Source organism: Lissotriton helveticus, chromosome 4_1, assembly GCF_964261635.1.
Source record: "Lissotriton helveticus chromosome 4_1, aLisHel1.1, whole genome shotgun sequence".
Taxonomy (NCBI): domain Eukaryota; kingdom Metazoa; phylum Chordata; class Amphibia; order Caudata; family Salamandridae; genus Lissotriton; species Lissotriton helveticus.
The window spans coordinates 1,711,170,933-1,711,185,408 of NC_136063.1; positions in this window are offsets into that span (position 1 = coordinate 1,711,170,933).

A 14,476-nucleotide genomic window follows, 5' to 3' on the forward strand; every position below is an offset into this window, starting at 1 on the left:
TCCTGGCGATGATGGGCAAGAATGGGCCCGCCCTTGGCCCGGGCTTTGCCTGGGCGCTGCCCGCGCACGTCCCACGCTGAGGGAGGCTGGATATGCTTTTATGCACCTCCGAGCGCGCTATACAACGTCGGAGCGTTCGATGAAGCAGGGGTGGCTGGGGGATGTGGTTCAGCGTATGCTGTTCCGCTCATGGCCGGAAAATCCACTGACCCCCCAGCACTGGCCGTTGCCCTCACGGCGAAGGTCTAACGAGTTCTGTGCCCCTCACAGTTGCCAAGATTCGCCTCCCGCACTGCAGGAGGCTGGGTATGCTTTTATGCGCCTCTGGGCGCGTTCTACTGCGTCGGAGCGGTCAATGAAGCAGGGGTGGCTGGGGGATGTGGTTCAGCATATGGCGTTCCCCTCACGGCCGGAAACATCACTGACCCCCAGTGCTGGCCATTGCCCTCACGGCAAAGGTCTAGCGAGTTCTGTGCCCCTCACAGCTGCCAAGAATCGCCTCCCCTCCCTAGTCAACAGAGTGAATGCTGTATCTAACAGTGGGAAATTTGGGAGAGGTAGAATGGCTTTCGAAGAGGGTGCGTTCCCTGTCTCTAAGTGTTACCTGGAGACCAACAGGACTAGTGGTGGTTCTCCCAGGCTCCCCTTACAACAGATGCCCTGGGAGGAGAAGGTTTTGCAGATCCCACATACTGACGGCTTGACAGGAATACCTGGTGGAGTGTAGTCTGGTAAGTTACACTCTACAAACTATCACTAAACATCAATGCACTGTTTGCTTCGAAGTAAACTGTTTGTAATGAAAAGCTATGACGCAGTTAGCAAAATCAACTACAAGAAGATACTAAAGACATAACACTCTGCCATCAGGGAGGCTAGAGTCAATTATTTTGCCTCAAAGATTGACAATGCTGTTAACTAATCCAAAGAGCTGTTCAATTGGGGGAGTAGTCTCGTGAATCCCTTGAAAAGTATACCCAGCCCCCTCCCTCAGATTCAAGATGAAATTTGCTAGACAACTTATTTTTGGAGAAAGTCAACAGTATTTTCTTTTCACTTGGAAGGGTGAAAGAATTAGTCAACTTTCCCCTGCTGTGGCATGAACAATTAAGCATGTTACCAAAAATTACCAAAGAAGATATCCTGGACATCCTCAAATACTTAAAATCAGGCTTTCCTCTGGACCCTACTCCCTTGAACATTATGTAAAGAACGTCATAAGTCTGCTAACAGTCTAGTTTAACACCTCACTCATATCGGAAAGGCCCCCTTGGCAAGGAAGCATGCCACTGCTAAAAAAAGCCATTAGCCGACTCCCTAAATTGTGAAACTTATTGCTCGATTTCCCTCCTCCCAGGCCCTAGCAAAATTCTAGAAAATCTATAAACAGAAACCTCCCGCAATATCTAGAGACAAATGACATCTTCCATCCATCTAAGACAGGCTTTAAACCAGGAAGCACCACAGAAACAGCAATGCTTGCAGCCACGGCAGAACTCAGAGTCAGCCTGGATGAAGGAGGGACAGTTGCCCTAATCCTGTTGGTCTTGACTGCGGCTTTGACACCGTCTCACCCCCAGTGCTAGTAAAATGTTTGGAAGAGGCAGGGATGACCAAAACGACACTAAAACGACTCACTTCCTTCCTCCATATTAGAGCATACCAAGCCTGTGAGGAAACTTTATTTTTGGAAAGTTACTCACTATCATGTGGAGTGCCACAGGGGTCCTCATGGAACCCCACATTGCTCAACCTGTATTTCCTTCCTTACAGAGATCACATAGGCCCATGGTATGTCATGGATATCCGATGTTGATAACACCCAGACTATTTTCTCACTTCTTCATCAAATGGACAGATCTTCCAACCAGCTCAATGACTCTCTAAAATGTTTTTATAGACTGGATATCTCAAACTAAAAGGGGAGAAAACTGTGGTGGACAATAACCCTGCCGATGGATGGAGCTTCATTAGCCAATTTTTATGGGCAAACAATCTGCACTCAAAGTAGAGATCAAGCAAGAGTATAGGCTTCTGGTTAGACAACAAGCACTCAATTGCAATAAAGGCAGAAAAAGTAGCTGCAATATTTTTCGGCCTATTAAGGGCTCTGAGAAAGCTATTGAGATGGCTTCCTGAACCATCCCACAGGATGGTAGTTCAAGGGCTGATCCTCTCACGATTGGATTATTGGAACTCCATCTTCTTAGGAAGCAGCAAGACAGTTATACAAATGCTGCAAGTCACACAGAATGCTGCAGCTCATATACTATTGAAAATTCCCAAAAACCAGTTGGTTGCCAAGGCTCTGGCAAACTTCCACTGGCTCCCAATACACAAAAGAATTCCCTTTCAAAATTGTTTGAAGTCCAATGTCCAATACACTACTGGCATCAGAAAGGCAAATTTATCCAGAAATAGTCCACAAAGTGAATGTAGGCACACACTGGAGAAAATTAGGGTTGGCGTTTCTTGCTGGTGGTGGCACAGGTCTTACTATCCTCACCTCCTGGTAATATGTGTGGAATTCCTCTCCTGCCGGGCGGGGGGTAATGACCGTTTCAGGGCCTGGGGAGCTGCAGGTGGTTTGTCCGGTGGCAGGGCCTCCCTTCCTGTGGCAGATGTAGATGGCCAAGATGCTGTAGTACCACGGGAAGGGATAGATTGTGCTGGGAAACCCCTGTACATATGGGTGTAAATGTCCTGCAGCACCCTAGTCAGGGAACTGATATTGGAGTTGTGGTAGGTAACGTTTGTCTCAAGTTCCTGAACATGACTTCCAAAAATGTCAGGCCTTTCAATCATCTACTACTGCGGTTATTCCATTTGACCAATACGCTTCCGTCAAAATTTGCACTAACATATTAATTCATACATTACACTAATACTCAGTGCCATATGTCTAGTTCAAGACCTTGCCAACATGGAAGAAGGAGATATGTCCAAAGCAATAAGATAAAATAGGCAAATTATCATGGACTCTTGTCATTAGCTGGAGCCAAATCTTCTGGCTCACATAAAGAATCCCACATCAATAACATCAATAGACAAAAACTTGGCAGTACTACATTTTGTAGACAGAGGTTCATTCCAAACACCTGTTCCAGTATCTAGTGGAATGTGACAATGTGACAATGTTTTACATGAATGATGACAAACGTGTGCTAAGATCCACGTTTCTGGAAAATTACAAAATGCAATTCTGATTTATATACTGCCTTGTAAAAGCATGCGGAAATGATAGAATTAGTCTATATCATATTTACGTTTACTTAAGAGATGTGAATTCTTAACACTTTATTAATTCTAAAATCTTGTGGTCAGAAAATGTGATAATAATAAAGTGGGCAAGAGTTTTTCATGCAAAATTAAATGTTCTATGTATTAGAAATAAATAGTATTTTATTTGTAATGTGTGCACTGAAAATGACAAAAGAAAAGTAGGTGCTACACGAGTTTTAGTCAAAGTAACATCTGTAAATTCTTAATCAAACATATTTTATAAGTGTGTGCTTAGATGACATATACACAGAAGAGATTTATATGTACCATTACCATATACATGAAACAGTGCCATTTAAAAATGTTATGAGTGCCATATACTTACATGAAACAATTCTGATTTGATATAAGTGTTTAATTAATGTGTTTAATTGTGAGATTAATATTATCTGCTATTCAATGTGAGATTCCTATTTTAGCATAATTCATTGTGACTGAACTGTATATCATGTAGGTCTCGAAAGTTTCCTCTTGTTCTAAACGTAAACTCCTGAACTGAATAGCCTAAAGCCTATGAGAGCTTTTAGCAAAGTTGCCACTTGTGTTCAACGCCTCAATCATTTCCTTTCATATTTAACAGCTTGATTGTAATTGCAACAAAACTGTATAATACTAAAACAGAAGCCTGGGCATGAGCTATTGGAAGCTTTGAGACCATGATCTCAATTACTCTCTGTGTGTCTTATTGATCACATGACTAAACTTACAATGGTTAAGGAAGCTATGTAATGTGAATCCTTAATCTTTCCACGTTGTACACTTTTTACCTACTACATCAATTTATCGAAGATGACCAATGGGACAGAGTGGTCCGCCTTTCCTGATGATGTTAAGGGGTGTTATCCCAGAACTCATGGAGTATATTTACACATATTTTGGAACTGGTCTAGGCAAGCACTTACTCACCTATGATGCAGCATTGAGACTGATGGCTTGAACATCCAAGACAACACAAACTGTGATGTAATACTACGATCTGCCGCCGGCTGGTATGCTAAAGTAGCAGACCTTTTTGGCTGAAGGGGTCACATCATGCTGCTGTGGCTTTGCGGTTACAGCAATGGACTGAGACACATCTCTGTCTTTAACTAACTGGAACTGGTCACTTGAAATTTACAGGACTCTCCTAAGGGTTTGTATGAGGCTCAACTAATCTCCTATTTATCCACATGCTAGTGTCACACAAATCTCTCTCAGCTGAGATAGATTTATCCTCACTTTTGGATTCCACAGAGTTGATAATTTCTGTATTAAACTTGTTTATCTTGATTTGAGATTGTATGCCATTTATTTTTCATCTTTGAATAGAGATACTAAACTCTGGAATTTAAACTAAACTCAGCTGATTCAGACTAATGATTTACTTGTGGGTAAATATTTACATTTATATATTTTAAATCTGAATATGAAATTACCTGAAATGGTGTGATAACAATTTGAGTGTAGAAATTGCCTTATTACTAATCCTCGTTAGGTAATTGCACATACTCTAAATATCCAGTCCTTTTCAGCACAAAACAAGATTCATGGGAGGAGCAAGTGAGCATGGTAGCAGCCAGAGGCCAAATGAATGAAAAAATAGACAAAATAAAGGAAGGAAAATTAATAAATACAAATTCTGGGCCCAGTGTGTAATTCTGCAACACGTCACAAACAATTTTCAGTGGTGTGCCACAAGAAGTATGCCCTACAATGATGAGACACATCAACACCTGAATATACTTTAGACACAATGAGGATTTTGTCTATGTGAAGGGAGATTAGCAAGATTTAGCCCAACTACCACGTGTTTGAGCAAATGATGGCCAACATATTGCTTTAGTGCCAATACATGACAGAGAGCAAGTCAACTGTAATCTTCACATTTTGCATTTAATCACAGTGCACTTTGCCTTGATACAAGATTTGTACACAAAAGTCTGGGTCTGAGTTTCCCAGGTTCCCTTTGATGCATTAGAAAAAGCACCATATGCCTGCAAATTGCAAAACTCTGAAGTGCCCAAATAAAGATGACATGGTGAAGGAAGCTAACACAGATCCAGATAAAAAAGATTACCAATCACACAGAACATAATAGACACATTACAAAGTCAACTTCTGGAGGGCAGAGTTTCACAAAGAAATCTGTAATAAACAATGTAACTGAATACAGTAATTAATGTGTCCAAACATGGATCAACAAACACCTTTGGCCTGATTTTCCCTGTACTTCCCTTTTCTAGCAAATTACCATCACATATTTCTCTCATCATCACATCAATAGTTGGTGTAACGGTGAAAGAAATAGCATGTAAAAACATACTTACACTCTTGTGAAGACATTGTCAATGACATCTCGATGTAAATTAACTCCTTCCAATTCTTCCCTATCATGTTCATTTGACATATCAGGATCCTCACATGGTGGCTCTTCATGGTCTCCAGTCTCTGGGATATAAGGAATGTTCTGTCACAGGGCGAAATTGTGTAGTATGCAGCTGGCCACAGGGATTTGCTCGATCAGTTTTGCCCAGTCCAGAAATCTGGTCTTTAGGAGCCCAAAAGCCTGCTCCACTGATCGCCGTGCTCTTCCATGGGCCTCATTGAAGTGGACTCTCCCTTGCGTAATTGGATTCCTCAGTGGTGCCAACTACCATGGTCGATTGAGATGAACTGAGTTACCTAGATGAAGAACAACTAAGGGCCAAAATAATGCAACAGATTCCCAGCATATTTAACTAGAATTACCAGAGACAATATAATGAAAGTTTCTACTGACCAACAAACCAAGCCCTCCGAGGGCCAAGTTGAGATAGTTGCGGGGACTGTTCCATAGTAGAAACGAATCATAGGCTGTAAACAGATACATGTGATGTACAAATCCTGTAAGCAGACAAATTGCGAGTAGATTGAATGGAAGTGTTTCTGATTCCAGTAGATCTCTTCTCTGGAGTGTGGTGGCACTAAGGCAATATGTGTGCCATCAGTCGCTCCATACACATGTGGTGGGCAACCCAAACCATAATAGTCACCCTTCATACAAGTTGATTTGTTTCATCATTGAAGACAGAATTGTTTATAGCACACCACTAACGGTTGGTTGTGACATTCCACCGGCTATTGCCACAGTGTATTGGAAGGATCATAGGGCCACAATATGAAGTGCTGCCATAAGTTTGACAATTGGTGTAATAGAAGTGGGATTTCTCTTGTGACGATGAAGATCTGGTTCCAGCTGAGCTCTCAATCCAGTATAGTTTGCCTGTTCGTACTAAACTTCCTGATTATATCCCTTTCTTCCATGGTGGTATGCATTTGAAAATACGTTTGATCATTTGACACCTTTTCCACAGCAACATAATTGGTAATTAACACTACAGTCATGTAGTTCTACAAAATGTATATGGTTTATCTGCATATTTTAATCCAACATTCGCTTTTTGCCCTTTAGTCTTCAGAAATTGCATTTTTAGTCCAGTATATAAAATTGACATTCAATAATTGTAAATAATACATTTCATTTTTTTTTTTTTCTTTTTTTTTTATTAGAGATAAGGCAGTTACAATTACAGAATCAATACATATCTGGATATATAGATACAATATATATTATAGAATGTAAAAAGATTTCATAATATGCAATACATTAATCAGAGCTTTACAAAAGTTAATAACATGCAGTCATAATTCTTAAAGAAAAAGCAAAGGGGCTAAGTCCCCACAAATCTCATGAATCAGAGTTTCTCCAGATCTTAACCGGTGCCCAAATATTCCTACCAAACTCCTGCTTCTTTCTACCCTTTAATTCATAAAGGCAGGCTTCCAGATTGTGGATACCCAGCAGCCTAGACATCCACATCTGAAATGTGGGGGCGTTGGAATCTTTCCACCCAGCGGAGATTAGCATACGGAGTACTGCTGCGGCAATAAATAACAATGCTTGTGCATGTTTCCCGACCTTAAGTTTAGAGTCCGCTCCTAAAAGAACCAGTGTGGGGGATAGGTTGATATTGTTACCTAGCAGCCCCCTCAGAAAGGTTGTTATCTCACCACAGATTGAGGCCAGACTAGAGCAGCCGTAAAACATATGTATCAAATCTGCTGGGCCTGTGTTACATCTTGGGCACTTATCGTCTTCCCTTAACCTCCACCCAAACAATTTTGCGGGGGTGTAATAAAGATTAAACACCGTCTTGTAGTGTTGGGCCCTTAGGTTTGAAGCTCGAAATACTTTACTGCTTAAAAGTAAGGCCAGATCTATATCTACGTCTGGATCCCCTAACTTATGTGACCAAGCCACCTCAGTTTTATCCAGATCATCTGGGAGCCCGGACACCAGAAAATTATAGGCAGTACCAATCTTCCTTCCCCCTCTTTTTATATACTCAATCAGTTGGCAGTTTGGTGTCATCACTAGTTTTGGTCTTATTGCTGAAATAGTTTGAGCGACTTGCCAATATAGCAGCCAGTGATTCCCAGGGATCCCAAACCTCTGCTGTATTTCAGTAAAGCTATATATATTCTCTCCCATCATGACATCGCCCAAGCATCTTATCCCTTGTGCCCTCCAAATTAAACTATTCTCATTCTGTCCAAGATGGATGAATAGACTTGATTTCCACAGATTGGCATTAGCATTTATTTTGGGGATTCCTAGAATTTTACCTATGGATTTCCACGTCCACCAAACCCCTTCGATAATCCTATATCTCGTCCTGTTGTAGAATCTCAGTTCCACTTCACACTGTAATAACCCATATGCTTTTCTACCCAGCAATAGCTCATAGATGGAGGGAGGATCTTGATTTTCATTATAACCTACTGCTGGCAAGGGTTCAGATTGAACCAATATATTCATTTGTGTGAACAGACATGCCAAATGGTAACATTTAAGGTTCGGAAATGACAGACCGCCCCTATCTACCGGTAAAGATAGATAGTTTATAGATCGTCTGATTTTACCGTACTGCCACACAAATCTGACAAACGTGGATTCAATTTTTCTGATCATTGTCTCCCCTATAAATAGGGGAATAGCCCTAAAAAGATATAATATTTTGGGAAACATGGTCATCTTTAGGGCATTCACCCTACCTATAAGGGATAGATGCAGGACATCAATTCTTCTAAGCTCTTTTTCAATTGAGCCCAGCAGCGGAAGATAGTTCTCCTCAACCATCTTCTCAACTGATGAATTAATTTTAACCCCGAGATATGTCGCACACTCTACATACCTATGATCACTTTTCCTAATATTCTTGGTACAAATGATCTGGGTTTTCCCCTCATTCAGCTTATACCCAGAGCAGTTGCCAAATTCTTTGGCCATTTGTACAATTTCCGGCATTGCTTGGTGGGGGTCCACAGTAGTTATTGCCAGATCATCTGCATAAGCCAATAATTTGGTAGTGAATCCATTGACCACCACTGGGCTTATTTGTCCTGAGGCCAGGATTCTTTGTAAAAGGGGGTCTATATACATAGAGAATAGAATTGGAGAGCAGGGGCACCCCTGGCGCGTCCCTCTCTTGATTATTATTTTATCAGATTGATGCCCCATGACTGAGACCCTAGCCACTGGATTACAATACATGGCTTTAATTGCCCTCAAAAAATTGTTACCGAACCCTCTGCCTACCAATATACCCCAGAGATAATCCCAGACCACGCGGTCAAAGGCTTTCTCCGCGTCGAGGAGAATCATGGCCATCTCCTCCCCCGCGGCACCCTGAGCGTCGAACAATGCTGTTGCCCTTCTAATATGGTCCGTGGTGCCCCTCCCTGGCACAAACCCATGCTGCCACGGAGACACGAGATTGCCAATCATCCCCCCCAATCTACTCGCCCAGATCTTTGAATATAGCTTTGTGTCAGCATTTATGAGCGATATGGGGCGGTATGATCCTGGTGATTCCTTGGGTTTCCCCTTCTTATGAAAGATAATGATTTTTGTCTCTTTCCATGATTCTGGTATTCTCCCTGTATATAGAATCCCATTAAATAGGTCAAGCAATATTGGGGTAATCTGTTTTTCTAGGCACACATACACTTCTAGGGGTATCCCGTCAGGACCTGCGGCCTTACCCGCGGCTAACTCATGTAGGGCTTTCGTTACCTCGTTTATCTGTATATCTTTTTCCAATTCTTCCCGATCCTGTACACTTACTCTGGGACCCCTGTCTATAAAGCCCGGACTTGGCTCTCTGGTCTGCTCCTCTTCATCATATAATTTTTGGTAGAACCCATGAAATACTCTCAGTATCTCTTTAGGCTCTGTAAACTCTATACCTTCGTCCTGTATACAGGGAATTATGTTTTTAGTTCTCTCCTGTCTTATCTGCAGGGCTAAAGCTCTTCCTGCCTGCTCCCCTGTTTCATACCGTTTAGCCCTTGCTGCTTGATGGCTTCTAGCCTCCTTCTCCGTAGCTATTTTCTGGAGGTTAGCTTTTGTATTGGTAATCCTTGTAAGGCCTCCATGACCATCCTGCCCCAAACTAATTTCTCTAATATGCTGTTTTTCTACCGTTGCAAGTTCATCCATCAGCTTCTCTACCTCTCTCCTATCTTCCCTCCTGAGCCTAGCTGAGCAGCTAATTGTTTCCCCCCTCAGAGAGGCTTTGAAGGCTTCCCAAACCATATTTCTGGATGTGCTGTATCTGTTGACATCAAAAAATTCCTCTGCCCAGTTTCTAATGTGTTCTACAAATCTGGTATCTAACAGAAGCTTACGCTCGAACGACCAGCTGTTTCGTTTCCTCTCCATACTTGAAATTGTACAGTTCATAATTAGTGGGTTGTGGTCGGATATTGATTTCGGGAGTTTCCTGATGCCAACCTTATTCATTTCCGAGAGGGAGATCAAAAAGTAATCCAGCTTGGAATATTTCGCATTAGGGAAAGAGAAGTAGGTGTAGCCTGGGTCTATAGGCTCCTTGTCCCCCCAGACGTCCTTGAGCCCATGGGAATTCTTGAGGGAGTCCAAGGCTCGGAATACCCTTGATTTCCTCCCAGAATAGCCCGCCGGATCATTCCAATCCACCGATATATTAAAATCCCCACAGATTATCATGGGTGTTGGCCAGTTTGCTAACTCTCCCTCCAGAAAATCAAAAACTTCGGGGTCATCTTGATTTGACCCATAGACTACACATAGGGTGTACCCAAGATTGAGTTCTGCAATCGCCCATCTACCACCGCTATCAGATTTATGACGTTTGGCCCCCCCCAAATAGGATTTAGCCAATATAGCGACCCCCCTGATATTTGATGTTTGTGTGGAGCAAGATAGAATTTCATACCCCTTCAATTTCATCAGATTTTGTTTTGCCCAGGGGAGATGGGTCTCCTGCATACAAAGGATATCAATATTGTTAAATTTTACAAAGTATTCTACATTAAGTCTTTTCCTCTGGTCGTTCAGGCCGCCTACATTAGCCGTACAAATGTTAATGCTTGTCGTATTTACCATTTTTTCTATAATGTTGATCTAACATTCCCTGTCGAATCTTAATTATCATTATTTCCTGCGAATAACTGCTAGCTCTGACATATTCCACTTCAAAACTCCTTATCTCCATTTTTTTTGTTTTTGCCCTTCCCACCCCTCCCCCTCCCTTCCAGCACTCCCCCACCCCCCTCTTTCCCCAACACTCCCCCTCCCTTGCTCGTGAGGCGCTCAGACCTGGTCTGTGCGTGTGATGGGCGCAGTATGAACAGTGGAGCCCTTTCAGAACCAATCGTTTGCCATTTCTGACTCCCCTTACCCCCCTCTACATTACATCCTACCAGCCGTACTTCTCCATTTATCTATCAGTGTTCAGTCGTTTTTTTTTTTTTGGTTTTTTTTCCCCCTTTTTTTTCAGTCGTTTTTTTTTTTTTTATTTATTTTTTAAGGTATTTTTAAGGTCTACTACTTTACTTCTACCCGACTATTACTTTATTTCCCGTGAGATTCCAGATACTCTTTGGCCTTTATTTCTGAGGAAAAATAGATTGTTCTCCCGTCATTGATAATTTTTAGTTGGGCTGGGTTTACCAGGTAGGCCTGCATCTTCTTTTCATTGAACAGTTTTATCAATTGTCTGAGACGCCAGCGTCTCTCTACTGTTGTGTGGCAGAAATCAGGACGCACGAAGAAGGATACCCCATCTACATTCCTCTTAGCATCTGGTCTTGCCTTCTCTGAAATCGCCTGCCTAAGCAAAAAGTTGCTCACAAAGATAAGGATTGCTCTTGGTCTTTTATCCTCCTTCGCCCCCCTTTTGATTTTAAACGGAAAGCGGTGGGCTCGTTGAATTTCTGTGGCCCAGTCCCAGCTCGATAACTCAGGGAATGCTTGCTCAAACAGTTTAGTAACATAGGCCCTTATATCGGACCCTTCCCTTCCCTCTGGTACCCCCAGAATCCGGAGGTTATTTCGCCTGAGCCGATTTTCCATATCCTCCAGCTTCCACTGGATGTCTGTTATTTGTGAGCTCTGGGCTTCGACTTTGTTGGTTGCTGCTGCAGCCTCCGCCTCTGTTGAGACCACTCTATCTTCGAGATTGGTCATTCGATCCCCCAGGTTAACACAGACTTTGGATAGCTTCCTTACTGCGCCCTGCATCTTTCTTACTGCTGCTCTAGATTTTCGGCTTTCCTGTCGGGCTTCCTCCCTGTGTGCCAAAATCTCTTTATGGATGGTCTACAGAAGCGACATCTGAGCCGCTGCTCCTCCAGGGCTGCCCTGCAGTGGCATTGCTGATGAGTGGTCCCAACTCAGCTCACCTTGAGAATTCTCTCGGTTTTTGTGTGGTTTTACTGCTGTTACCGGTAACTCCAGCTCATGATCACTTTCTGTGTCCAGATCTGATCCAGGATTGGAGCTATCGTCCTCCTCTGACCACTCGCCCCCCTCTGACACAGAGAAGAAGCATTCGCTTGGAACTTTTTCGTTCTCCTTGCATTTTTCCGTATCAGGACGACCCCCCAGATGCTCCTGGAGTACTTTAGGCGTCTCTGCTGATTCCAGCTCGATCAAAACATCTGCCGTATGCTCATCTTTGTCCATATCAGCCTTATCCAATTGAGGATCTCCTGTTTCAGAGCTAACCTGTCCACAGCATAATGGTCCCACCTTTGTCTCACCTTCGGTTGGTTTGCTACCGTCATCTTCTGATCTCTCAATGACATTGGGCTTCCTTGTTTGGTTATTAATTTCTTCCCCTTGTTTCACTTGTTCAGGCCCATCTTTGATCGCGGTTGCCACATCCAGAGTGTTTGGTGTTGGCATGGCTGAATTTTCAGCTATTGACTGATCATTCCCCCCTCCCTCCATTACCAAGATATTTTTTAGGCCTTTTTCCTTGATCACCTTAGGGAAAAAATCAGCAATAGGAGCAGTGGGAGCCGCAGCCGTAGCTTGTCTTGTTCTGGAAGCGATTTGTTTCTTTGCCTGGGGGGACTGCACTTTCTGCTCTGCTTCTGCTGGTACCGTCTCACCCCCGGTCTTTTTCTTCTTTTCTGTGGCAGTTTTTGTACCAGTGTTCAGTTTGGGGGCCATTGCTCTGGTTATGTTGTTGGCACTGTGGTTGCCTTCTATCTTCACTGCTTCTCCGCTCGTAGTCTGCTCGGCACCTGGCTCTGCCGATTTTACTCCCTGTATCAGCCTCTGGCCTTGCTCAGCTCCCGTTGGCCCACTGCGCGGAGTCTCGCCCTTGCCCCGCCTTCCTTTCCTCTGCCGATGCCGAGAAGCTGCAGACGCTGCAGGCGCCGGCCACACCGCCACCACCACCGAGGAAATCCCTCCAACCCGCCTCAGGTCAACCTCGCACCGCAATCTCCGCCGTATTATTTACAAAATGTCTTTGTAATATTTTCCTTTAAAAATACCGCCAGTGAAAGTGTAAACAACATTTTGCTAATATCGCTTTCCAGCACAGTAACATACTACATATAAATGTTTTTTTTAAAGAATGAGGGTCCATCAAAGTTTGACATTTTGAGTGGTGGTGACGCACTTAACAGTCACAAGCACACTAATTTAAACTTCTAAAATGGCAGATGTTTGACCTCACATATAGGACAATTAGAATCAGACGGGCGCAGCAGAAGTTCACTGTGTAGTGGGTGGTAAGCTCCATGACAGACGCAGCCATAGGCTAGTGTTTGTGAAAGTAATGTACGAAGGTCAATGGTTATGTCTGTCTATGCTGACGATCACATACATCATGTACATGTACCCCGCTGTTAGAGAAAAATCTCACTTAGCTCCGAACACTGCTGCCATCAGGACCTTCTTTACTTTGTCTGCCATTGACCCCTCTGAGAGCAAAGCAATGAGGCCAGATTGAGCAGGTAAGAGGTTCTTTGCCTCTCACCAGAGGAGCTGGATTTGCTAGCACAGGAGGTCCTCTCCCGGTATGGCTAGCTCTATGGCTCACAAGAGTAGCAGGTAAATGTCAGAAGTGTTATTGAAATTTGTCCAACTGTTTTATTTTTTATTATTAACACAGGCTACAATGTCCTATTGAGTTCTTCAGTGAAGTGTAGTTAGTGATGTGAAGTCATATATTTTGTTCTTCATGGAGGGCAATGATGTGGAGATTTCTAAGTGCTTCACAATGTTAACAAACAATATTAGTATGTGTTGTGTGTTTAAAACCCTAGATTATAATTGGTGTAGAGGGAGAGATGTATGTATCCATGTATATGTTTGATTTACATGTCCTACATTGAAAACTAAAATCATGGAAATTAGGAAACACATGATATACTCTTTACAACTATACATACAAATGTTTTCTATGCAAACAAAATGGAAATGATTTTAGCTATGTGTATGGTCCCACAAATCCATCAGTCTGTATCAGGGCTCTCCAAACAGATGTGTGGAAGCTCCCAGTAGCTCCCTGACCGTTCATTTATTAGATGGGCACAACGTCATTTTTGCATGTAAATGTCAAGGGATGCCGTTTTCATCTGAAGGCAGGATAATCATGCTGCAGATAACAGCCTGACAATGATCAGTGCTCAGTCAGGATAATCAGCCAGGCTGGAGCCGAGTCACAGGGACATATAACTAAGATACATCTAGGATAAACATATATCCTTGCCAGGTCACTGTTTGAAGAGTGATTTAAAATGCCCCTGAATGATTTTAAATGCATAACATTTTAAAGGGAGCATTGCTCAACATGTTGAGCTAACACTTTATTTAATTTTTCTCCCATTTCAA